We start from the raw sequence: 25,500 nt of genomic DNA on the forward strand, positions 1-25,500 counted from the left end.
GAGGCGGCATGGTGGTTCATCCACCCTGCAACAGCCCCTCACCACTGACTCCTATGCCCCAACACACGCACCTAGTCCCCTAGCCCTGAGCCCTTCCACATCCCCAAGCCTCTGCTCACATTCCTGTATCCCCATCCCCTGCCCTGAGCCTCCCCCAACTCTCTGTTCCACAACTTAAATTTCTTATAGGTATTGTTGTATCACAACCCCCTGCCCTGAGGGACTCCGGGGGGGGGGGGGGGGGGAGGTTGCAATACAATAGTATCTGTAAGAAATTTAAGTTACTTTCACCCATTTTTAGATTTGCTAGGCAAACGTGGTAGGTAGCCAAGTATCATTTGTGCCCACTGTTGATTGTATGTCCATAAACTAGTACTATCATAAGATTTGGGGTTCATTTTGCACGTTCAATCAATGTACATTTTTGCCCCAATGAAAACTAAGTAGGGATTGAGGATTTGCGCTTGATATTTTTTTTTAAGTTTATTTATTGTGCCTCTCTGGCCAGTTTTCTGGCATCACATTGCCAGCTTGATCCTGAAACCCTTCTCCATGTGAGTAGTCCCTCTGAACTCAGTGTTACTAAGGTTTGCAGGATTAGGTAAGATCTGGCAAGGACTTCTTTGCGGTTGTGTGGGAGGGTGTTTGAGGAGTTTAATTATAATTAAGCTGTAATTTTACTGATAGAAACAACAAAGGTTCATAGTTCTGGGGTAACAGGGAGTGGGTACTGTTGCCTTGTGTTCAATAAGTGAGCAATGCACTTGTAATATCTATTATGCAACTTTTCTTAGGAATTCCTCAGAAATGTAGCTGGAGAGAATTAGTACAGCTAGGAACTCACAGGTTGGAATCACTGAGGGCAAAACAATTATTCTTCAGTCTTAAATGAGAAATTACAATGATATAAAAGCACTTTCTTGAGACTGTATCTCTAAATGGCTTACCATCAATGCAATTGATATACCTCTTTTATATTCATCCTGTCATTACCGTATAATTTTTCATGTCTGTTTGATTTACTCTCTATCCTTTGGACAGAGACTGGAATTGAGGGGTTCCCTATGCACGGCCAGATTCTGATACCTTTCCTAAAGCCAAAATGCACCTTACTCCATGAGTTAATCCCTCTGAAAAAAAATGAACTGCTATCCAAATAAGACTGCTATCCAGACCTGGCCCTTTACTCATGAGAGCCCAGGAGAGAAGGGTAGTGAATGTGAAGACTGATGGAGGAATTCCTAATTTTCTCTATTTTCTGCTCATCGAGCTTTTATTTCAAAAGACCTCTGTATTTTTAGAAAATTTACTTAAAAATTCAACCACCAGCACGTGGTACATTGGCATGAAGTGAAAGTTTGCAGCTGCAGATGATCCCGGAAACTTTGCAATATTCAGTGAAGTGCATTATCATAGTTTTGCAATTAGATTAGCATTTATAAAAAAAACTAATCACACTAAGAAATGTTTTCTTTACAATATGGTTTAGTCCAACAAGAACTTAAGTTAACATTGCAGACAGCCATGTCACAAATACATTTGCCATACAGGAGCCTTGTCATACATAATCCTAGTTTCTTTCTCTCATTTTAGAAGAGTAAGGCATGAAGAGCTGAATAAGTAATGCACACTGTGGGCAGTTCTACATGAGAAGCACTACATCGGCGCAGCTGTAGTGTTTCTGGTGAAGACTGTCTGTGCTGACAGGAGAGCATAGTGAGAGGTGGAAGTGATGTTGGCAGCAGAGCATTTCTGCCAAAGTAGTGCTGGTATGGACAGCACTTAGCCCGCTATAATTTGCGTTGCACGGGGAAGTGTATTTTTTCATAACACTGAGGAACACAAGTCAGAGAAGGACTTACACGACAGTATAGATCTGCCCTGGGCCCGGGAAGAAGATTAGGAAGAACCACCTCCCTCCACAGCCGACTGTTTTCATGCTCCATTTGTGGAGTTATGCAGGCTTGACACCACTTCTAGGTGTCTGTGACCGGGCCCTTACGGGCACGTTTATTGCTTGTATCAATAAGAATGTTCATCAGTCCCTCGGCCTCGTCACTTCTCCCTTTTTAGTCTTATTTTTGAAGTTCTTGCATCTGTGTCGCCCCAAGTTAACTCAGTCTATTGGCGCTTACCACAGTTCGAGAATGTTAGCTCGTGATTCCCAGTCGCCAGTATACTCCCACTTCTGGTGGTAGGAAGAGGGGGGCCCGGGCCCACCCTCACTCACAGGCCCCAGCCCAGGGCCCTAAGGACAGAGACTGTTTCCAGTCCTGTCCCACTGATGAGGCTCCTTGCCGAAACACGCCAGCCTGCGGGCTTCAGTCAGTTGCCCTGCCCTGGGCTGCTTCCTCTCCCCACTCTCTCAGCATCACTCTGCCCTCCAAGAGACTCTGGTGGCAGTGCTCCCACCAAGTTGAGGCTCTCCTTTTTCCTTCCCTTCTTCCCAATGACCGCCTTGCTACCTTCTTCCACCCTCCTCCCCTCCGTGCAGCTGCTCCCGCATCTTTTGAACAGCCCATACCCCTGTTTCCCCTGACATCACTCTGCACCATCCCTTTGGGTCCCTCCCGTTTGCCCCTACATCACTTCCTGCTCCCCTCCCCCCGCCCTCCGTGGTTCACGTTCACCGTTACCTTAGGATCACGAGGCTGCCTTGCGGCGTGTGAAAAAAAGGATAAATTTTAGCTCAACACATCTCTACTGTGGAGGTCCCGTAGTCTAACACTGGCTGAAAGAAAGGCCAGTTCAAACACTGGAGTGAAATAACCAATATGCCTTGGCCATCTCATTAGGTTGACAGAAAGAGATACCTAAAATGTAAGTTGGGACATACTTTTTTTTCCCCCTGCATTTGCACAACACCTAGCACAATGGAATCCTGATCCATGAATCCAAGGCACTTCTACCATATGCATAACATCTGTCTCAGTTCACCTATTGCACCTTTCACCCTCTGTCACCAATTCAGCCACCAGTACTCGCAGTGAGTAGCTCTGCACTCAGTGAACAGTTTCATTAAGTGCTACTGCTGTGAGTGAGGATGGCAGAATCAGATGCTGAATGCATAACCACAGGTCTGTTATGTATTAGTACCTAAGGTTATGTCTGAACTATGGACTTTACAGCTGTACTGCAGCAGGGTCTCCTGAGTAGCCACTCTATGCTGGAAAGAGAGAGCTCTTCCTTCCAGTATAATTAAACCATTCCCAGCATGTATCGGTAGCTATGTGGGTGGGAGAGCATAGTATCATCCACACCTGTGCTTTCATTGGAGCAACGCAGGGATGTGTTCTTTCACAAAAATGATAATGTAATGCAGATAAAGCCTAATTGCTGACAGTCGGAGCCCAACTTGGAGAGTTCAGCACAGTGATTCTATTATCCTGGGTCTCTGTGAGATATGTACTGTGTGGGATAATTCAGTGTACCTGTTGACATGCTGGTCTTCTAACACAAACATAAACACTCTTCTGATAATGTCATTCCAAGTTAAGGCAAATTATTCATACATTCAAAATGGAATACAACCAAGAAGCCTGTGCAGTGTTTGGTAGCTGGGCTAACATCAGCTAAAACTCACAACTGAGGCTTAAAACTGGCTCAAGTAGTATTTAGAATGTTATAGCCTAAGCTTTATTCTCAATTCTGCATTTTTCAGAACATTCATGTTGTCAAAGAAAATCTGCAAGCACAAATGCAACACAACTTCCATTGACACCTCCTTGGAATGATTTTAAAGGCACTGGGCCAAAGTCTGAGCTCAAACTATAGGCTGGATCTCCCTGGTCCAGCACCCTGGGGACCTAAGTGATCCTGAACCAGGGACTTTGCCCACTCAAGGGAGGTCAAAGCTGCAGGCAGCCCCATTGCAGACTCTGCCCCTGTCCAGCAGGGCTCACAGCTGCAGGCCCCCCTGCCACTGGGGTTGCACCTTCCCACCTGGCTGGGGCTCCAGGCTATGGCTTCCCAGTCCTGTCTTTTCTCCCCTACCCCCAGCCGCTAGCCTGACTGGGGCTTCTACAGCCAGTCCAACCTGGGATTCCCAGTGTACTACCAGCCTTTCCTGTTGCCAGTCTGGCCTGGGGCTTCCCAGACACAGCTGGCCCCCTGTTGCTGGCTCTACCAGGAGCTTCCAGTCCACCGTCTGCCCCTAGCACTGACCCTGCTGCAGCCAACTCATCAGCCCCTCTACCACTGGACTCCCCGCAGGCCCCATTCCCAGCTGCTGGGGCTCTCTGGCCAGCAACATCTTGTCAGACCATGGATGTTGCCAGACCAGAAAATCCTGGACTTCGGAGGTGCAACCTGTACAACAAAATGAATCTGCAACAATTCTACTGAAGCCAATAGAGCTAACTATGGATTTACAACAGGCCAGGATTTGGCCTGTTGACATGTACTTTTGAGATGTGACTACTTTCAATACACTTCCTTTCCCCATGCAGATGCTGACCACAATAAAAGCCACAATGATAATGCTGTTTTTCTTATTAGCCCATTGTTGTAAACAGTCCTGAATGCCTGAATTTTTGCACAGACCCTGACTCTGTACATTATAGAACCTATCTGTGTTTTAAACTGACATTTTAATTAATAAATCTTTGCATAGAGGGCCTTATTTTCCACTGCTTCGGCATCCGTTCCTTTAATTCCTTTGTGAACTCAATGGCAGTATTGGGTGCATACGTAATGCAAGAGCCAACCCTGTTTCCATACTTAGTGAACATTAGCTATCATTCTACACATTGCTCATACTGCTGTGATATTTTTACCTTACAGGAGGGGATTTTTTTGTTTTGCTTTGCTCCCCATTTTCTCTGAGTTATACCATTTTATATCTCAATAACAAATATTTTTTCAATTTGTCCAAATAGATCTGACTTTTTAGCCTAAATTAACGTAGCATATTTTTCAAATTATAATTTGAAAGTCTAATTTTAAAACCATTTAAAATCTAATTTACGTGTCTCAGCTTTTGCCAGAAAAAAACATAGTAATAATATAATAAAGTCTAACTGGAAGAGATAGTAAGCAGAAAAAAAATTGACAAACACATTTTACATAGCAAACAACTGAACTTTCATTATAGTTAAAACTATTGGGTTTTAAATAAGCCAATTAAATTGTTTTCTTCATAAAAAATAATTAGTCACATTTTCAAAAACAAAAGATTCTTAACTACAATGTGAAAAAGCTTTTTACAGATCTGGCTTATAGAGCAAGTACACACAAAAGGAATTCTTGCCTTTAAACCACATACTTACGGCTGTTTTACTTTGTTCCCACAACCCCAATACTAACATGTCTCTGAAACAATGATGAGCTGATAGAACCTCCTAGGAACAGATATGCAAATGAGTAAACAAAGAATAAAACCTTCCTTCAGAATTCCTGCATCAGCGTTGTCATAATAAGTAATTTAAGCTGGTTGTCATCTAAGATCTTGATATTAAAATGGAAGATGTGGGTGTAGGTGTCTTGTCTTCACGCAATTTGCCTGATCTCCAGAGGACAAAGAAAACTATTAGATCTGGAAAGCAAAATCATGATTTTTGCTTTAAAAAAAATCAGCAAAACAATGTATATAAATTTTCTATGAAATATTTGTTTTTATTTTTTGTTGTTTATTTGCAAAAACCAAACAGCCACAAACTGAAATATTTTGATTAAGAAACATTTCTATATTGGTTCAGGGTAGAGGTAGCTTGGTTACCTCATTGTCCTATTTTTGTCTACAGGCCAAGACGCACCATCGTCTGCCCTAAAGAGAGAAGGTAAGTGCTTTGTGGGAACCCTTACTTATTGAGGATCATAGGAAATGTAGCCCAGCTGGAGAGCCTGGCCCATAGAGAAGAATGGAAGTAGCTATATCTTATGTTGTTGTATGAAAAATAATCACTTTGAAATCTTGGAGTCAATAATTAGGAACACTTTTGACAGCTGTGCATGTCATTAGAAACTGGGGCCTCAATCCTGCAAAAGAGAACCATGTGAGCAGACCTTCACGTTCACTGCAAGAGTTATTTAAATTACATATGATTACATCTCTTTCCTTTCTTTTATTGACACTAGTGGAGCCAATTGAATTAAGGAAAATTGTCCAGCTGTAAACTTAGGAAGCCTAACTCTATGGGTCTCAGAAAAATGCTGTTTCTGCTGGACACTTCATGGGAAATGGTACACTGCAGACACAGCTACTTTCTCAGGCCTGGGTCTACACTATGGGAAGATCAATGAGACACAACTCCAGGTACATAAATTACGTAGCTGGAGCTGATGTATCTTAAATCTCCATCCACACTCAGCAGGTCGACAGGCGCTAACGCTCCCATTGGCTTCCTTACTCATTGCAAGGAGTAGGAGTACTGGCACCAAAGGGGTGCCCTTTGAATTTAATTTAGTGGTTTTATACTACACCTGCTAAATTGAACCCCAGATGATCGACCACAGCAGCATCAATCTTCCATGTAATGTAGACATGCCCTCACTGTCAGGCCCCTGCACTTATCCTCCAACATCTCACATTGACTGGCACACTATTCACTTATTTCAGTCAACATAAGAACATAAGAACGGCCATACTGGGTCAGACCAATGGTCCATCCAGCCCAGTATCCTGTCTGCCGACAGTGGCCAATGCCAGATGCTCCAGAAGGAGAGAACACAACAGGTAATCCTCACGTGATCCCTCCCGTCACCCACATCCAGAGAAACAGAGGCTAGGGATACCATTTCTACCTATCCTGGCTAATAGCTATTGATGAACCTAACCTCCATGAATCTATCTAGCTCTTTTTTGAACCCTGTTAAAGTCCTAGTCTTCACCACCTCCTCTGACGAGGAGTTCCAGAGGTTGACTGTGCGCTGAGTGAAGAAAAACTTCCTTTAGTTTGTTTTAAATCTGCTGCTGTTTAATGTCATCTGGTGACCCTTAGTTCTTAAATTGTGGAAATAAGTAAATAACTTTTCCTTATTTACTTTTTCCATGCCAGTCATTATTTTTTAGGCCTCTATCATATCCCCCCTTAGTCTCCTCTTTTTTAAGCTGTAAAGTCCAAGACTTTTTAATCGCTCTTAATATGGGACCCATTCCAAACACCTAATCATTTTTGTTTCCCTTTTCTGAACCTTTTCCAATGCCAATATATCTTTTTTGAGATGAAGCGACCACATCTGTACGCAGTATTCAAGATATGGGTATACCATGGTTTTATATAGTGGCATTAAGATATTTTCTGTCTTATTCTCTATCCCTTTTTTAATGATTCCTAACATTCTATTTGATTTTTTGACTGCTACTGCACACTGAGTGTATATTTTCAGAGAAATATACACAGTGACTCCAAGAGTCTCCTCAGCACAATTGCTGCTGACAAATAAAATGTCACTCTTTTTCTTTCCTTGTGTTTGTTTTGTCACAACATTAAATGGTGGCGTTACACACGAGGAAAAGAGACAAATAGTTTTCTGGTTATTAAAATGGGAGATCTAGATGAAATTCCCTGCTCTGCCATATATTTCCTGAGTAATCTAGGGGTTAGATTTCTGTGTCTTGGTTCCTTATTTGTAAATTGAGGATAACAATACTTTCTTTCTCCCACCCTTTTTCAATTGTCAGCAGGTTAGAGCCAGAACTCTCTTGCTATGTGAATGTACAGCACCTAGCATGATACCACCTCAGTTTTGGTTGGGGCCTCTAGACCAGTGGTTCTCAACTAGGATCTGGAACCCCCAGAGGGTCCATGAGCAGGTTTCAGGAGGTCCTCCAAGCAAAGTCAGCATTAGACTTCCTAGGACCCAGGGCAGAAGGCTGAAGCCTCTCCTGCATGGGACAAGCTCAGGGCTCCAAGCTTTCTCACCCACAAATGAAGCCGAAGCCTGAGAAACTTAGCTTCGCTGGGCCCCCAGGCAATTGTCCTGCTTGTTACTCCCTAATGCTGGCCCAGGCTTTTGCATGAAAAAAAAATCCTAGTTGTTGTGGCTTAGGTGGGCTGTGGAGTTTTTCTTGCATGGGAGAGAGGTTCAGAAAGAAAAAGGTTGGGACCCCCTGCTCTAGATGCTACAGTAATGGAAATAATAAAAAAGTATACAAGTATAAGTTAAATCTCCTCAGGGTAAAGATAAATTGATATTTGGATAGGGGTTTATTTGTTCATTACTAAGTAGGGCCTAATTCTGACACATCCTATGAAAATTCTTGTATTCCGTTCCTTTTTATACTTGGTAAGGCATAAACAAAGGGTTAAGGAGAAATACGGCATTGTAATTGACAAGATACTTTATACGGTTTGCTTCTTTAATTCCCCCTTCCCCCATGTTCTGCCAAAACCAACTCAGAATCATCCTGTTCAATGTTTCAAGTGCCTTTGCCTGTGGCATGGCAATTTTTTTCACCTACGCATGTGTCTTTTTTTCCTAGCATTTGTATGGCTATTGTGAATGCTGGTATCCTTCACTAAACTGCTAGATCTTCACGACGAACAAGCATAGATTTCCATTCCTCAGCTGAGATTGATCTATTATGTGAGTAGTTACTTTGAGTTACAGGCAGTCCCCGGGTTACATGGATCCGACTTACATCGGATTCCTACTTACAAACGGGGTGAAGCAACCCTGCACTAGCTGCTTCCCCCCAGCAGACCAGGGAGATGCGGAGCGGCTTTTCTCAGCAGACACCTCAGCTTGAGAATAAAGGACTGAGGGAAGTGAGGTGTGGGAGAATAAAACTGACCTCTGGAGAAATGTTTGGCTAGAGTTTCCCCTACAATATGTACCAGTTCCGACTTACATACAAATTCAACTTAAGAACAAACCTACAGTCCCTATCTTGTACGTAACCCGGGGACTGCCTGTACTACAGTTCAGGAAACCCCAAGATATACGTGCTTTCTTAATGTCTCCTTCCCATCATGTTATAATTTCTTTTCTTTTCACTTGGAATCTCTTACCATTTCTAAAAATATCAAAATAGTCTGTCTTGTTATATACCAACAACGCACTATAAATACATACTTTACATGTTGGAGTATTTGCTCTATGTAATCTTTAAGTAATAGTAAAAGTAGGATTTTTTAAAAAAATATTAAACTCTCCAGACACAATTACAAAGTCCCAGAATTTTGTTTTCCAGCAACAGATAATGCTGAAATCACGTTGTGGCATGACTAATTAAGCATTGATTTATTTTAAAGAGACTGTCATATTTTGCCCCAAAAGGAACAGACACAAAAAGAAAAAAAAATCACATTTTTAAGAAACAACCACTCCTCTGTATGTTATTAAACTAATTTATTTAGAAACCTGCTTTTCAGTATGCATTTTTTTTCAAGCAGTGGCTTTTAACTTCAGTTCATGATCAAATTCTCAGTAAAGTCCTTACATAATTTGCTTGATGGCCTGAAAACTTCAAACAAAGCTACTTAAGGAAGTGGCTTCAAAGCAAGTGACTTATAAGAAAGCATGTCTGTGGGTTTGCCTACACTTAAAATGCTGCAGCTCCACTGCTGTAACACTTCAGGAAGATACTACTATGGTGAAAGGAGAGCTTCTCCCATCAGCATAATTAATCCACCTCCACAAGAGGCAATAGCTATCTTGATGGGAAAATTCCTCCTGCAGTCCTGAGGATGGGAGTGGGAGGGAAAGGAAGAGGGCAGCTACCATGGAGCTCAACGATTCAAGAGGGCCAGGGGCTCCTGGCCACCACTGCCTCTACATCAGGAGCAGAGGCAGCCAGAGTCCCAGGCTCTTTAGATAGGCACTGAAGTGCCACACACCATGCTCAAGATGGCTCAGATGGATGGCGGGGGTGGAATGGCGCACTTTGGGTGGCTCTGAAGGCTGGCTACTCAGCCCTGCCACTTCTGGAAGTGCCAAGCCAGCTCTCCCCTCCCTCCCCACCTTGTCCAGGAGCCCAGCAAGTCTGTCGACCCCCTTGGCCTCCTATTAACATAGTGCGGTCTACACCAGGGTTTATTCACTCCAGGCAGTGTAGTTATACCAATGTACTATAGACTGATCTTTCTCCCTGGGAGGTGGTAGCTACATGAAAGAATTCTCCCATCAGGCTAGCACTGTCTATACTGGGGGATAGGTTTGTTTAACTGCAGTGCTCAGGGGTGTGGTTTTTTCACACCCCTTCATAGCATAGGAAATTAAGTTGGTATCACTAGTGTAGACCAGGCCTGAGTTTCAAAATAGTGCAAATAGCTTCCATTGACATATGTGAATTCAATGCATTAAAAAAGTGAAAAAGCAAAAAATTAATTATTGACATTATTTAAGGTTTTAAAAAATCCCCCAAAGTCTTATGCTTATTCTTATGTTAAATGCCCTGTGATAATATCTGGCTCATCATGTCTGAGGTTTGGTTCAGTGCAATGACTAGACAGAGTAGATAAGCAGTTGACAGTTTTGCCCGTGCATGCGTGTGCGCCCACACACACCCAATTCATTCTTCAAATATAAAAAATGCTCAGTCATGGATCAGATGTTCACTGCTTTGAAGCCAGGGAAATGCTTGCTTTTCAGCTCCTTGGGCTGAGTTTGCAGTGCTGGCGATTAGGACTGGGCAGAAAACAATAGTTTCATTTCACAAAAAAAGGCTAGGCTTTGAACTTTGATTTTGTTCCAATGCAGAATGAAAATGAGACCTCTTGAACATTTGGCAGGGGGCAGGAGAATACGAGAGTGAGACAGAGAAGGAAAGACAGAGACCCACCCCAGAATAGGCAAGAGCTGATGGGATGAGGAAGACCCAGGTTCACATGACTGCTCCAGTTTAGGGGATGGCTTCCTCTCCCATCCCCTTTCAAGAGCTAAGAAACTTCCCTATGAAGTATATTGTCAAAATCAAACTGTTTCTGGGAACCATTTGTTTTTATCAAAGTGGTATTTTTTGATGGAAAAAAGTTAAATTGAAACGTTTTCCACCATCTGTGCTGGCATCTTGAAAAATGACTTTTGGCCTTGGAACAAATTTGATAGGAAAATGTGATAGCTTCCATTAACGTGCTCAAAACTGTCGAAAGCAAGGCACCTTATTGACATGCCTAAATATGGATGTAGATGCCCCTTTCTGAACATCTTAGCCACAGGGTCAAATGCTGTCCAACCCCTTCCCTACTGTATTTGATGCCCAGCAGCAAATACAAGGTGGGTCTATTACACCAGAAGGCAACAGGATTTGGAAAGCAATCCATTGGAGTGATGCATCCTTTGCACCTAGCAAAGCTCCCTGCAGGGAGAGCTGAGCAGCAAAATAAGGGAAGAGAGCTGAAGGTGGGGCAAAGAAAGAGAAGGAGCTAGAAGCTTCAACAATGCACACACCCTCTCCCCCTTTTTCTGCCAACTCCTGAAACAGCACTCTGCTTATTGGGCCCATTTCTAGAACTTTAATTCAAAGGATTCAAAGTGCTTATAATGTTAATTAGTTCAGCCTCAAAATGCCCCTGGGTGGCAAACAAGTATCATTATCCCTCTGTCCTAATTTCCAGTCCTTCACTCTCTCCCTTTACTGTATATCAAGAAACAAAATGATACGGATGCTGTGCAAAGGACCAGTGCATGAGGAGGTATCCAACTGCTCCTATTGCTATATCAAACTGTTTAGCAATATATAATTATAATTAGTCCTCCTAGTACTGAATTCAATGGCAAAACTCCTATTTGTTTCTATATGGAGAAGCCATTCCACAGATATCAATAAAGGAGACTACCAAAGTATAGCTGTTTAACAGTATAAACACCTCCACCAAGTGGGGAGGTATTGAATCTTTAGCTTAATACTAAGTTATTGTCTTGCTTTCATCTTATGTTGTATATCATGATCAGGAAGGGATTAATAGAAGTTTCAGACCTGCCTATGTGTGCTGGAGTTATTTGCAGCATTCCAGTAAATCTTTTGACTTCCATAAGCGAGTGTGACAATACTAATGAACTTCTGAGGGTCCCATCCCAGGGTGTGACTACACAGCTACTTTATTTCAGAATAACGGTTGTTATTCCAAAATAACTATGCGAGCATCTACACAGCAATTCTGTTATTTCAAAATAACCAACGGCTTATTCCTACTTCTGTAGACCTCATTCTACAAAGAGCTATTCAGAAATAGCTATTTTGAAATAGGGCGTGTGTAGACATTCCACTTCTGCTGTTTCGAAATAGCTCCTCACCGGGGCCATTCTAAGTTATTCTTCCTGGGGCTCTAAATCGAGATAGCATGTCTACATTAGGGAAGCCTGCCTTAGACTAATTTTGAGGCTTCTCTGCAGTGTAGACATTCTATTTCAAAATAAGCTATTTCAGAATAGCTATTCTAGAATAGCTTATTCCAAAATAACTGTGCAGTGTAGACATAGCCCCAGATGTTAATATCATTACAAGCAAATTAGAAAATGAGGCATATCTTGAAATAATAGATGTAACAGAAGATAAAAGAACCATGGGAATAAGCCAGACAAAAGACCTTGTCTTAGATAAATCTTGATACCTGCTGTGTTTTAACATGATACGAATGAGAAAATATTCTTGCCTTATTGATGCATTCATTCAACAGAGAAATTTCTGTAGAAAAAATAGTATTGCCAACCACAAGAGATCAAAAATCATTAGATGGATCCAAAAAAACATGAGATAGACCAAAAATCATGAGATTTTTTTTAAACATCATCAAACCAGGTTTGTTAGTTTGTTGGTATTAACTACTTTTGTCTATTTACTTGTAATGCCCCTCTACTCTTCTTGCTATGTGTAATTATTTCAGATTGAAAAGCCAACATGTAGTGCACACAAATATTTCCTTGGCTGTAACCTCTCCTTATTAGGGATGTAAGTGAGTAGTCAAGTAGTCGACTACCTGATAAGCCCAGGCTTATCGGAGGCAGCAAGGGAAGGGGAAGCAGGATCCAGTGTTGGGGAGAGCTAGCTTAAAAGCTGGTTCTCCCCAGCATCATTTCTGTGGTGCTGCCTGTCCCCTCCCCCCCACCGCTCCCCTCCCTCCCGCCGCTGCACTGCTGCCTTTATCAGAGGCAGCAATGCAGGGGTGGGGTGCAGTGGAGGCTGCCACAAAGCAGCCCCTGTCCATGGTGGCTTAGGTCGGAGCTGGGACCTCCCCATGGACAGGGGCTGCTACCACATAGCTTACTGCCCTGCTTCATTTAAACAGCAGAGCTGCAGTGGGGGTAGCTCCTGAGGAGCTCAGGTAGATCTGAGGAGCCTTCCCTTATTGACTAATTGTGTAGTCAATAAAATTTGTTTCGACTATACGATTAGTAGATTACTCACCTCTTAACATCCTTACTCCTTATCCCTATGATAGTGGACCTACCATCCATTTCCTCTGATTAAGCGAGTAATCATTATCTGTGATTATCTTGATCCCCCTCACACTTACACACATACATACAGGCACACCCCTCCTTTGGCTGCTGCCGCTTAGGGTTGTCCCCATCTTTGGACCCACCAGTATCACTTCACTCATTCCCCATCTCTCCTGATGGATTTTCCCCTCACCTCTGGGCTTCTCTATTCAGATTCTGAGAAGTTGGAAAGCAGAGGGAATCCCTGACCTCAACAGCAGCTTTTCCCAGCTTTCTCTCTCCTTCCTTGTACCCCTGGACTCTCTCCCTCTCTCTTGGACTATACATGAAGGCACATCTCAGTGGCATCGTATGTCAGTCTGTGTCCTTAACCCCCAGGCTGCTGTACAGAGCTCTCCCATATGCCCACAGGTTTGGATGAGCTTCTTGCATCATCATGGCAGAACCCTCTGAAGAGACAAAACTCCTGTGACTTGCAATCAGTTTCTCTGGCTGCTTGGAGGGGACTTGTCCTCCCACCTCCATCACCACCCAGGGAACCTGACATCAAGTCCCCTCCATCTCCAGTCCCTTCATTATCGTCTGCCCCCTCCAGCCACCTTTCTGACTCTACATCCATTTGCACCCCCTTTCCCTGCAACCCCGCAACTGCCTCCTACTTATCCCCCTCCCATTGCTTGCTTCCCCTCTCTTCCCACATTCATCTTTCAGAGTCTCTCTGCTGCTCCTCAGTCCTTATGTCCTGAATAACCTCCTGAACCACAAAATGCACTCACGCCCACAAGCAAAATGGTTGCCAATCTCATTTAAAATAGTGGAAGGTAGCAGCCAACATTATTTAAGAACAGCCTCACTTTAACATGCAGACAGACCATAGAGAACTGGCAACCATACTGCGGCCTTCAGCCCCAGTAACAGTAAAAGTTGAGGTTGGCCATTTTGAAAAAGGAAAAAAAAATTGAGTTGGTTCTTTACATCATTGTTTTCATGGTAAATAGGCAAAAGGTTACCCCCAAATTGTTGGAGTTATGATAAAATCCTGAGAGTTGGCAATAAAAAGAAAGATCATGATCTAGAGAATTTTTAATACAAGGCTATTTTAAGGAAACTCAGAAAAGGACATTATTTCTCTCTCTGGTGTATTCCTACTATTTGGAACATCATAAATGTTGCGAAGTACCAAAAAACCTTATTGCTCAATATCTGAAAAAGATACCACTCCCAAAGAACAGATTGGGCTTGTGATGGTGGGACACTCTTCTTACAACCATGTTATGAAATAAAATAATCAATTAAACTGCTGCCTGTTGTCTGTCCTTGAAAATTAGAAAACATGTATATTGAGTTGAATCATCTCTACTACCAGCAAATAAATATAGCATATTTCTAATATAAAAAGTAACCGAGAGGTAGCTGTGTTAGTCTGATCTTGGTAAAACAAAAAAAGTAGTCATGTAGCACTTTAACAAGATAGTTTATTAGGTGATGAGCTTTCGTGGGGCAGACCCTCTTCTTCAGATCATATTTTGAAAAAGTTCTAACATAGAAGTAAATATTGTTTTGAGATGGTGGGAACAAAGGTGCTTCTTAAAATCAGATTTTACCTGAAGAGTTTTTATTTGCATTTAAATAGTTTTGATATCTGTACAATTGAATCAAACTCCCTACCCAGCAGTGCACTTTTCATTGGCTGAAGAATAAAGAGCTGGGGCCAAATCCAGTGCAATCTGGTGTAGCTTCACTTAAATCAACAGAGTTATTCCAATTTACACCACTTGAGGATTTGGGCCTCAGACTTTTTTAAAGAAGTTTTCAAAGTCACAGTGTGATCGAGTTTGGTCTATTAACAAAATTTAACCAAACTTCCCCTCAGCAGGTCAGATGCCTTTTTGAGGACTGTTCAGCCTAAATATTACATGCTCTAGAGAGCTACTCACACCTCCTTTATAACTGGGTGAGGTATAAGACACCTGCTAAAGGGACTCAGGAGAACACATTGAACTTTCTCCACCGGGTGGAGGTTTCAGGTTACACATCAGTTACTTAACCTGGCTTCCTGACATAGGAACTGGGGAAACAGTGGTATCGGTTTTACAAGGGAATATAAGAGACCAGAGTGAACTTAGCACATGTATGTGTGCAAGAAGATGGTCCAAGAACTCTGCATCCATCACTGATCCTCCTGTGAATTTGTTGGGTGCTACACCATTCCCACTAGCACACCTGAAGTGTCTCAGCCATCCCAATGTGGGCAGGAAGGGTCATGCCTCTACCAGACAGAAGAGGTATCCAGGTACAGAAGGATATGCCATCGCGAGGAAAGGTGTGCATTGGGAATTCTGTTCCTGTGAATATTGGAGCTATGGGTAGGTCTTGCTTTCTTTAGTCACAGTACCTCACAAAGAAACTCCTTCCACAGTGATCTCCCTTGGCTTCAGCCTTTATATGGGCCTGGCCTCATGGGCACAATCGAGCCAAAGTTTACAGAAGCATCATGGCTTAAATGTTCAGTAAATGTAAAGTGGTGGAGCAGGTATCAGAACTTCTGAGTTCAATTCTTTCCTCTGCCTTGTTTTACCAATTTGTATCCATCTCTAACTTAAAAAAGCCTCCAAACACTCATTACGTAATCACTCATCTAAGCTTCACATCTCTACATGAAAGCCACACATGCACACAGTATTCTTTACAAAACTCATCACCTAGCACATTAAACACTATGTTATATAAGCAACACACAGATGAGACAACCTCAGCCATTTCCAAGTAGCAGTCTCTTTTTACTGGGATACTAACACTCCTCCATCTACTCAGCATCAGAAAGCGGTCCCTTATTTTCAAAAAGTAATTGTATCCTGCAATACTGAAAAATATTTAGCAGGAATAATTGTAGCGATGATGGTGGTGATACGTCATCTCCAATTTTATCGACCTCAGACCAAAAGCTAGGTTGTCAGACATAACCATATTTATGACTGAATACCTCCTTAGCCATACTTCCAAGAGATAGTATAGTCTTCTCCCCCACATATAAACACATCATGGAATCAGATTCCAATAAGTTCTGTTCACTAAGCTGCATAAGTTCTTCTTCCACAATACATTCTTTATCAAACCATGAGTTTTTCTTGCTTAATATGGCAGACATAATGAAATGGTGGGGGCTCTGTGTTTCTTTCCAAAGTTCACAAGGTATTTTGGCTTGTGCATACATGCTATAATGAGCAGAAATAAAAAATGTTGTAACAGCATTGAAAGTGATCCAAAATTATATTCAGCCCTACTAATTAGTGGAGAACAAACATTGTTCCTGAATTACCAATATCATAAACACATTGCATGCAGCTTTGCATAAAAGGCTGCAAACAAAACACATTATAATTCTTCAGAACAGATATGCACATTTTTTAGTTGAGGCTCACAAAAAAAAATTCTTTCTTCTGAAAGAATAGAGATTTGTCAATATACTCTCTCTTTTAGTCATGCCAGCATCCAACTTTTGAATTCTTCTCTTAACATAAGAGCATAAGAATGGCCATCCAGGGGCAGACCAAAGGTCCATCTAGCCCATTGTCCTGCCTTCCAACAGTAGTGAGTGCCAGTTGCTCCAGAGAGAATGAACAGAACAGGTAATCATCAGGTGACCCATCTCTTATCAACTACTCCCAGCTTCTGACAAACAGAAGCTAGGAACATCATTACTACACATCATGGCTAATAGCCATTGATGGTCCTATCCTCCATTAATTTATCTAGTTCTTTTTTGAATCCTGTTCAAGTCCAGGTCTTCACAACATCCTCTGGCAAGGAGTTCCACGGGTTGACTTGTGTTGTATGAGGAAATACTTCCTTTTGTTTGTTTTAAACCTGCTACCTATGAATTTCATTTGCTTACCCCCTAGTTCTTATGTTATGGGAACAAGTATATAACTTTTCCTTATTTACTTTCTCCACACCTGTAATTATTTTATAGACCTCTATCATATCCCCCTTTTGTCTTCTCATTTCTAAGCTGAAAGGTCCCAGCCTTTCCTCATATGGCTTTTCTAAACCCCCAATCATTTTGGTACCATTTTCTAAACTTTTTTCAATGCCAAGTTGAGGCAACCACATCTGCGCACAATATTCAAGATGTGTGTGTACCATGGATTTATATAGAGGCAACAGGATATTCTCTGTCTTATTCTCCATCCTTTTTAAAATGATTCCTAATATTCTAATTGCTTTTTGTCTACAGCTGCTCATTGAGTTCTCTTTTCAGAGAGCTATCCACAATGACTCCAACATCTCTCTATTGAGTGGAAATAGCTAATTTAGTCCCCATCATTTTGTACGTATAGTTGGGATTAGGGATGTTAAGAAGTGGGTAATTGACTACAATTTGTATTGATGACACCAATGTTTCTTAAAGTGTGTTCCGCGGCACACTGGTGTGCCACAAGGCAGTTGGAGGTGTGCCGCGGACAGAACAGAATTCAAAATGGCTGCCTTTAAAGGGACAAGCCTCCTTTTTTATTTTATTTTATTTTAGTTTATTTTTTGGTCAACAGCTTTTCCCTGGGAGCTTTTTTTCTCTCAACAAAAATAATCCTTGGTGTTCCCCATTTTAAAAAAATTGTTTGGTGTTCTTCGGTCTTAAAAAGTTTAAGAAACACTGGACTACATGATCAGTCAATAAGGGAAGGTGTTCTGTCTTGGCTTGCACTGGGCCAGAAGCTATCCCCGCTGCAGTTTAAAAGTAGTAAGAACCAGGCAGCTCTTAAAATGCAGAGCTGCAGCAGGGGTAGCCGGTCCAGGACAAATGTGGGTCTACATTTTAAATGTAGTAAGAGCCTAATTCATTGAGGGTATGTCTATGCTACAGAGAAAATCGAAGCTGCTGCTGTCAATCTTCCATGGTTCAAATTAGCAGTCTAGAGAAGACACACTAATTCGAACTGAGAGGGGCACTCTGGTTGATGCCAGTAGTCCTGCTTCCACAAGTACTAAAGGGAAGTTGAAGGGAGAATGTTTGACTTCCTGCTGTGTGGACAGCACCAAAAGTCAAGTTAAGGTACTTCGACTTCAGCTGTGCAATTAATGTAGCTGAAATTGTGTATCTTAATTTGACCTTATCCCGAAGTGTAGACATACCTTGAAAATGTAGAGCGTCAGCGAGGGTATGGGACCACTGCGGCTCAGCTTTTACTACATTTAAATGCAGCACTGCAGTGATCCTGGAGGGGCATGAGCTGGGACTATTCACAGATAGGGGCCGCTGCTGGAGCAGCCTCCCCTATCTGCCCCTCTGCTGCCTCTGATAGAGGCAACGGGGGGCAGGAGGCACCACAGAGATTGTGCTGGGGGGAAAGGGGTTTTAAGCCAGCAACCTCCAGTACCAGCTCCTGTTCTTCCCTGTCCCCCCCCCCCCCATTGCTTTGCTGCCTCTGATACAAAGAAAGCAAGAAGAAGGGGAATAAGTAGCCAAGTACTCAACTACTTGCTTACATCCCTCATTGGGATTATGTTTTCCAGTATGCATTCCAGGCAGTCCCCGGGTTACGTACAAGATAGGGACTATAGGTTTGTTCTTAAGTTGAATTTGTATGTAAGTCGGAACTGGCTCCAGATTCAGCCGCTGCTGCTGAAACTGACCGGGGCTGACTACAGGAAGCTGGAGGCAGAATTGCTCTGCCCCAAGCTTCCTGGAATCAGCCACTGATCAGTTTCAACAGTGGCTGAATCTCGAGCCTGGGACAGAACAGCTGGGCTGCCAGGTAGGTCCCTGCAGGACCAACCCGGCAGCACCCCAGCTGCTCTACCCCAGGGTCCACAACAAAAGCCTGGTCTGCTGGGGGGGGGCGCACTAGCTGCGCCCCCCCCCCACAGCAGACCAGGAACACGGGGAGCAAAGCCGCAGCAGCGGCGGGGTGCCGCGCCTCTGAGGCTTTGCTCTGGCAAAGCATCAGAGGCACGGGACCCCGCCGCCGCTGCGGCTTTGCTCCAGGTGTCCCTGGTCTGCTGGAGACGGTCCACAGCAGACCAGGGACACCCAGAGCAAAGCCGGGGAGGCGGAGGGGTCCTGCACCTCTGAGGCTTTGCTGTGGCAAAGCCGGGGAGGCGCGGGACCCCGCTGCCGCTGCCTGCTTTGCTCCCGGTGCCTCTGGTCTGCTGGGGACCGTCTCCAGCAGACCAGGGACACCTGGAGCAGCTTTTCTCGCCCCGGATGTCGAGGTGGCAGGACCGCTGCACTCTGGGCGGTCCCACTGCCTGCGAGCTTCGGGGCGAGAAAGCCCCGTTCGTAAGTGCGGATCCGACATAAGTCGGATCCGTGTAACTCGGGGACTGCCTGTACTTGCATTTATCACATTATTTGCATTTTATCACATAACTATTTGAAACAGATGAACTGTTAGGCATAGATTTTCTAATAGTTTTTAAATTATTAAGGGGACAGAAAATGATCCATGGCATAATGGTTTGTTGGATAATGTATTAAAATATAGTTCACATTGCTAAATTATTGATCTTTGTGCACAAGGGATTAGTGTTGTATAATGCTCTGATGACGACTACCTGGAGCAACTTTCCTTTTATCATTTCATTTGTGTTCATAAGAATACTATATTTTACTAGGAAAGTCAAATAAAATTATTGTACTCTTATATAAAATAACAGTTTAAGATACAGTATAAGTGTATTAAGGCTTGAGTGTGTGAAAGCAAAATTGGTGCATCCTCTTGGGTTAGGATTCTCAGTCCTGTATGTAGCTCAACACCTTTTAGAAGGTCCTGAGCACCATCAACTTAGACTGAATTCAGTTTACAGAAAATGGCCTCCAAAATCTGACAAAACTAGTGACTTGAGTAGACTTTCCCCATCAGCACGCACAAACTCAGGCAAGAGGTGGGAGTCACCCACTTTCTCAGCTATAATCAGAAGCCAGCAAAGGATCTGTTCTTATCCCAATTCTGAAAGCATTTTTATCTATTCCTACCTCTTTTTGCTCTCTTTCCAACCCACACACTTTGCTTAGGACTGTATTGTGCCATTTGCCCTGCGGGGAAGTCTACTAACCAATAAGGCGGAGAAGCACTTTAGCATGGTGCCCTTTTCAAACTCCCCTCACAACTAATTTGCTGACAGTCAGTTCCAGTTGAGTCTATTTTCTGTAAACAATATGAGGAGGGTGAAGGAAGGAGACAAGCAAGCCAAACCTTTTTACGCTTTGCCAGCCAACAGGCATCTGAAAGGAGTTTTCGATTTCACATCAACTTTTTTGCTAAAAAAAAAGAGAACTTGCACTTTATTTAAAAGCTGTTGCATTATATACACTGTCTTAAGAGGAGGTTATTGTATCTAGATTCCTCTAATTTTATACAAGAAACAACCAACTGACAAAAATTAAAGACCACAAGGCTCTTCCCCCTTTTATGCTTCTTCTCTCTCTAACAAGATTTTACTATATGTAGATGTCCTGGAAAGGTTTTACATACAATATTTTAACCTATCCTCAAGTGTATTTTTAAGTTGGACCCTAGCATCCCATGTTTAATATCATGCTAAACTCTCCCCTTCTTGTTATTTTGAGCCACACACTGATTATCACCCTATTTTACTTAGTGAGACACATTTGGGCCAGCCTCATTCCCTGACAACCGTAGTTATACCAAGGTTAATCGACCCCTTCAGTTAAATAGGGACGCTGCCTTTTCAAAAACAAAACCATCATATCAAACTTTATTTCCTCACTGAGGCTACATCTACACTGCAGGCTTTTTGCGCAAGAAGCTATTTTAACTTCTTGCGCAAAAGCACATCCACATCCACATCTTGCGCAGGAGAGCGACCACACTGTGTGGACACTCTTGCACAAGAAAGCTCTCTGATTGCCATTAACAGCATGGCCACCAGAGCACCTGTGCTTTTTCTGATAGGCTCTTTTTGCACAAGAAACCCCCGTTGAGCGTCCACACACACCTTTTTGCACAAGAACTCTAGTGCAAAAAGGAGTTATTCCTCGTAGAAAGAGGTATACCTACACTGCAAAAAGCCCTCTGTTCTGCCATTCTACTGTACATTTTTTTGTGCAAAATCACACTAGAGGCGTGGACACTCTGTAGATTTTTGCGCAAGAACAGCCGTTTTTGTGCAAAAACAATATAGTGTATACGTAGTCTGAAAATCTTCAAGCCTATGCCAAGCTCGGCAAAATTATTGGGTTCAGTGCAGTAATTGTGGGGTTAAAATCTAGGATCAGAGAAGATCAGACAATATAATCATAAATGGACTCTTCTCACTGTGAAACCTATAAATATACACACATTTCTCTTTACAGGCACCTTCCTCTTTTCCCTTGCTTTTTATATTTACATCTGATCAGTTTGTTTGTAGTCTAGTTCAACAGATGCCCTAATATTTATCTCCATGGTTTTAATGCACAAAATAGCTCCCATTTACTTAAATGCTAAACCTGTCTAATTATCATCTACCTCACCATGTAGTGTTTTTCAACCAAAGATCTCATAGTACTCATAGAAAAAAAAAGCAAATATTACCGGCAGGCAACTGTGTAACTTGATTAAAAATGGTACCTGTCAAAACACAGACTGTACATTTAAGCACCTAGTACTCTGCGCCCAAAAACATTCCTTCTGAAACAAACAGGGCCATGACAGAACATAAGAGACTGGCTCATCTTCAAGAATGCTTCTAATCTAAGTACGTGTTTCCTTTCACTCCCATTTTTACCTATGAGTAGAATTAATTTTTATTGTCATTTTGCTTTCATTTGAAAGCTTCTTTATTTTTATTGATTTAAAAATTCACAGTTGCACACAATTAAGCATATTTCAGTTTTTATTGATTTACTTTTTCCACAGGTGTGGGAAATTAAGGGGGGCAGACAATGAATGTTTAATTTAAAAAAAAAGTCTTGTAACTGTTAAATCAAGCTGTCCGTATCATATGTCAACATTTATAACGCAAATATCCTTAAATAAAACTTTAATGAGTTCTCAAGCATTGCTTTTCTTACTTTGTATAGCCATACATTTCAACAAACATTGATGAAAATTTTTTTTTTATTGGTTGTATGTGCTCAGTGAAATCAGTATTTACCAACATTTACTGATAAAAATCTAATCTTTCCAAGCCTATTATCCTCATTGAGTTAATGTATAGCACCTTCTCTGGCATTTTACATGTCTTTTGTGGACTTTTAGCTCTAGTTGTTCTTTGTATGCACTCGTTTTAGTGGGTGCTTTATGACTTAGAAATGTTACTAATCGAGCATGCTAGCATGGGCTAGTCAGGTTCTGTTTAACTCTTTATAATCTCTTCCTATTGTTTTCCCCTCCCCCCTCCCGCATCCTAGGAGCTAACAAATGCTCCTTAGTAACTAGAGTAAGAGTCCTCCATAAGATTAATACATTTCCTGGCTTTAAGTCATACTCCACACAGTGATCAAAATAATGTTCTTCTAAATTGTACTCCAGCCAGCACCACCTGCTTATCTTCTAAGAGACCTCACACAGCTTGGTCTCCTGCACTGCTGTTACCCCTTGGTCTCCTGCACTGCCAGGTGAGCAGTTGCATGCTAAAGAGGCCCTTACTCATGTGAGTCATGCCACTGAAGTCAATAGGAATAAACATACATAAATATGGATACTATTAATCAAGTACAGTACATACATGCAGCATCTTATTGAACATTAAGGCCTTGTCTTCACAGAAAAATGTGCTCTTAATTTGAACTAAGATAACTTAGGCTTCTTGAGGTGGAAACCAAGTAAAGTCCTGCTTTATCTTCACTAAAATTTTACCTCAAGATCAGGGCCTTATTGTACTAGGCACTGTACAATCAGAACTCTGATATTAATTCCAGGAAGGCTCTTGGTCTGTAGAGGCAGTATTGTCTATTGGAATGGTCATGAGAGACCAGGATCCCAGTGACTCACAGTATAGTTCCCATTGCCAACAACCTACATACTTTTCATGAATCTTTTTTATATGTGACACAAGTCCTATCCTATTCAACTTCCAGTTGTCTAGGAAATAATTACAGACGGATGACATTTTTTCACTAAAAGTTTTTCCCACTGAAAAATGATGCTTCAACTAATTTTTTTTCATGGAAATATTTTTTCAAAGGGAAATTTCAAAACAAAATATTTCAATATTTTTACTGAAAAAAATGAAAAATTTCAAAAAAACATTCTGCTGAAGTGTTTTTCAAGGTGAAAAGACCCAAATAAACTTTTTTTCACAGTGCTACAAATAATCAATTACTCTTTGGAACTTGTTTATAAAAATCACAGGAAAATAAGTCAAAGATGTGAGTCTGTTTTAAGTTACATGTGAACATACCATTACAATGTTTAACTCATTATTATCTGAAAAATGCTGGTGTTTAATATGCTATCTTTGAGATTTAACAAGCTCTTTAAAATGTTATAGTATTAAGCCACCAAATCAGACTGTGTCCAAGGACTAACAGCCTTAAAAATAATCTCCTATTTTCCACAACCTAACCCATATATTAATAAAAAGAAAATCCAGTCATTATGAGTTTATATCATATATCAGAATGTTTTGACATTCTTAATGACTAGGAGTTAAAAAGTTGGCTTAACTCTATGTGCTAGTGTGTGCTTGTTTGAGTGTAGGAGTTAAAGTTAGTGGTTTTCTAAAAGCCTAAAATAACAAAGATAATAAGGATGAAAATCATACATTTTTATCATAACTCGTGTCTGGAATCTTATTGCATAATTTAAAGGGCCAGCTGTATCAATCTTTGAGTCACTGAGAAAATGTCAGGACAGCCTCATGTTATGTAGCACAGTGAGCACTGAGTGCTTAAGTGTGTGGTGAGTAGCACATGTAGAACTTTTTGAAAAAACATTTTTCACTTGAAAATGCCATTTTGATAGAATGGAAGCTTTTCAACTAAATGAATCAATTTAGACTAAATTGAAATCAGAAAGATTTTTCAGGTTCAGGATGGAATTTCTGATCAGAGAGAGAGAGAGCCTCATAATGTTTCACAAAAACAGAATTATTTTCTGGCCAGTCCTAAGTGTAAGGTGTAGAGGGCAAAGGCACAAGCAAATAGCTCTGCTGTAGAGTTTGCTATCCTTGCATAGTATTAACTGCCAGTAACTCTGGTGCTGAGGACTTCTAGTTGTTTATAGTAAAAACATTGAAAATATTTGTATTTATTATTTGAAAAAGAATGCCACACCAAAGGGCACCTCTTCCAAGCTCTAGAAGACTTTAAGAAATATTTAAACAGATTTGTTTGATAAAACAACTGTAATGTAAGGTATTCACATTCAGGACCTAAATTTTATGCCATGTGAAATAATAAGTATGCATAATATGCACATGCAACGGCTCCTATTGCAAATCTGATACCTGTAATTGTTCACAACTTTTATATTTATCATCTGCCTGATTCTTCACTCCATCACAGGTTAAGCTGATTTAACTCTATTGAAGTCAAATAAACATTTGTGTAAATATGCATCCACATCCATATTTGTTTGCCTAGCCATCTTGAAAGCTGTAGGTTTAGGAAACATACAATCAAGGAACAAAGCAATGCGACATGATTTAGTTGACCAATCACACAATGTGAATAGTGAATTATAAATAGCACATATTCAAATATTCAAGAAAAATAGCTCTTGAGGGTGAAATACTTTTGCACAAACCATTAAATAATGCATGCCAAATAAATAAATCGGGGAAAAAGCTAAGTCTCCTCATGGATATTTAACTGAGAAATTTGTCCAATATATTGTGTGCTAAACTTATTTTTTCTAAGCTTTAAGGGGCATTTTGAAAATGCATATTTGTCAAGGGGAATGTTAAAAATAATCCAGGCATTTGCTGATAATTTGGATGGTATTTCATGCCCAAAACACTGACCCATCAGAGATTATCTCAAGCAGTCTAAAACATTATGACCCTCCCCCATTATTAAAATATCATGGTCTCATCTAAAAGAACTCACAGTTGTGTGTTTTAACACACACACACAACACTGAATTAAAGTAGCACCCTGACAGGTATTACCAACTTAGCATTGTTTGAGGTGTCTATTACAGAAGGATCCAAATTTTTCTTTAACTGACAAGTAGAATCTCTCTCATCTTTGATTCCTCTCATTTACAAACTTCAGGAATGCTGTATTAA

The 25,500-nt window shown here is 41.4% G+C and overlaps 1 long non-coding RNA gene across 2 annotated transcripts in view; it reads left to right on the forward strand.

Moving 5' to 3' along the window:
• Nucleotides 1-25,500, forward strand: part of LOC112544469 (uncharacterized) — an 86,209-nt gene that overhangs the window by 58,297 nt on the left and 2,412 nt on the right. For both annotated transcript variants that reach the window (XR_012906687.1, XR_012906686.1), the window contains exons 4-5: nt 5,742-5,777; nt 8,423-8,526. This is a non-coding gene — a long non-coding RNA (uncharacterized LOC112544469). The remainder of the gene's footprint in view (nt 1-5,741; nt 5,778-8,422; nt 8,527-25,500) is intronic.

Source organism: Pelodiscus sinensis, chromosome 12, assembly GCF_049634645.1.
Source record: "Pelodiscus sinensis isolate JC-2024 chromosome 12, ASM4963464v1, whole genome shotgun sequence".
In the NCBI taxonomy this organism is placed as follows: domain Eukaryota; kingdom Metazoa; phylum Chordata; order Testudines; family Trionychidae; genus Pelodiscus; species Pelodiscus sinensis.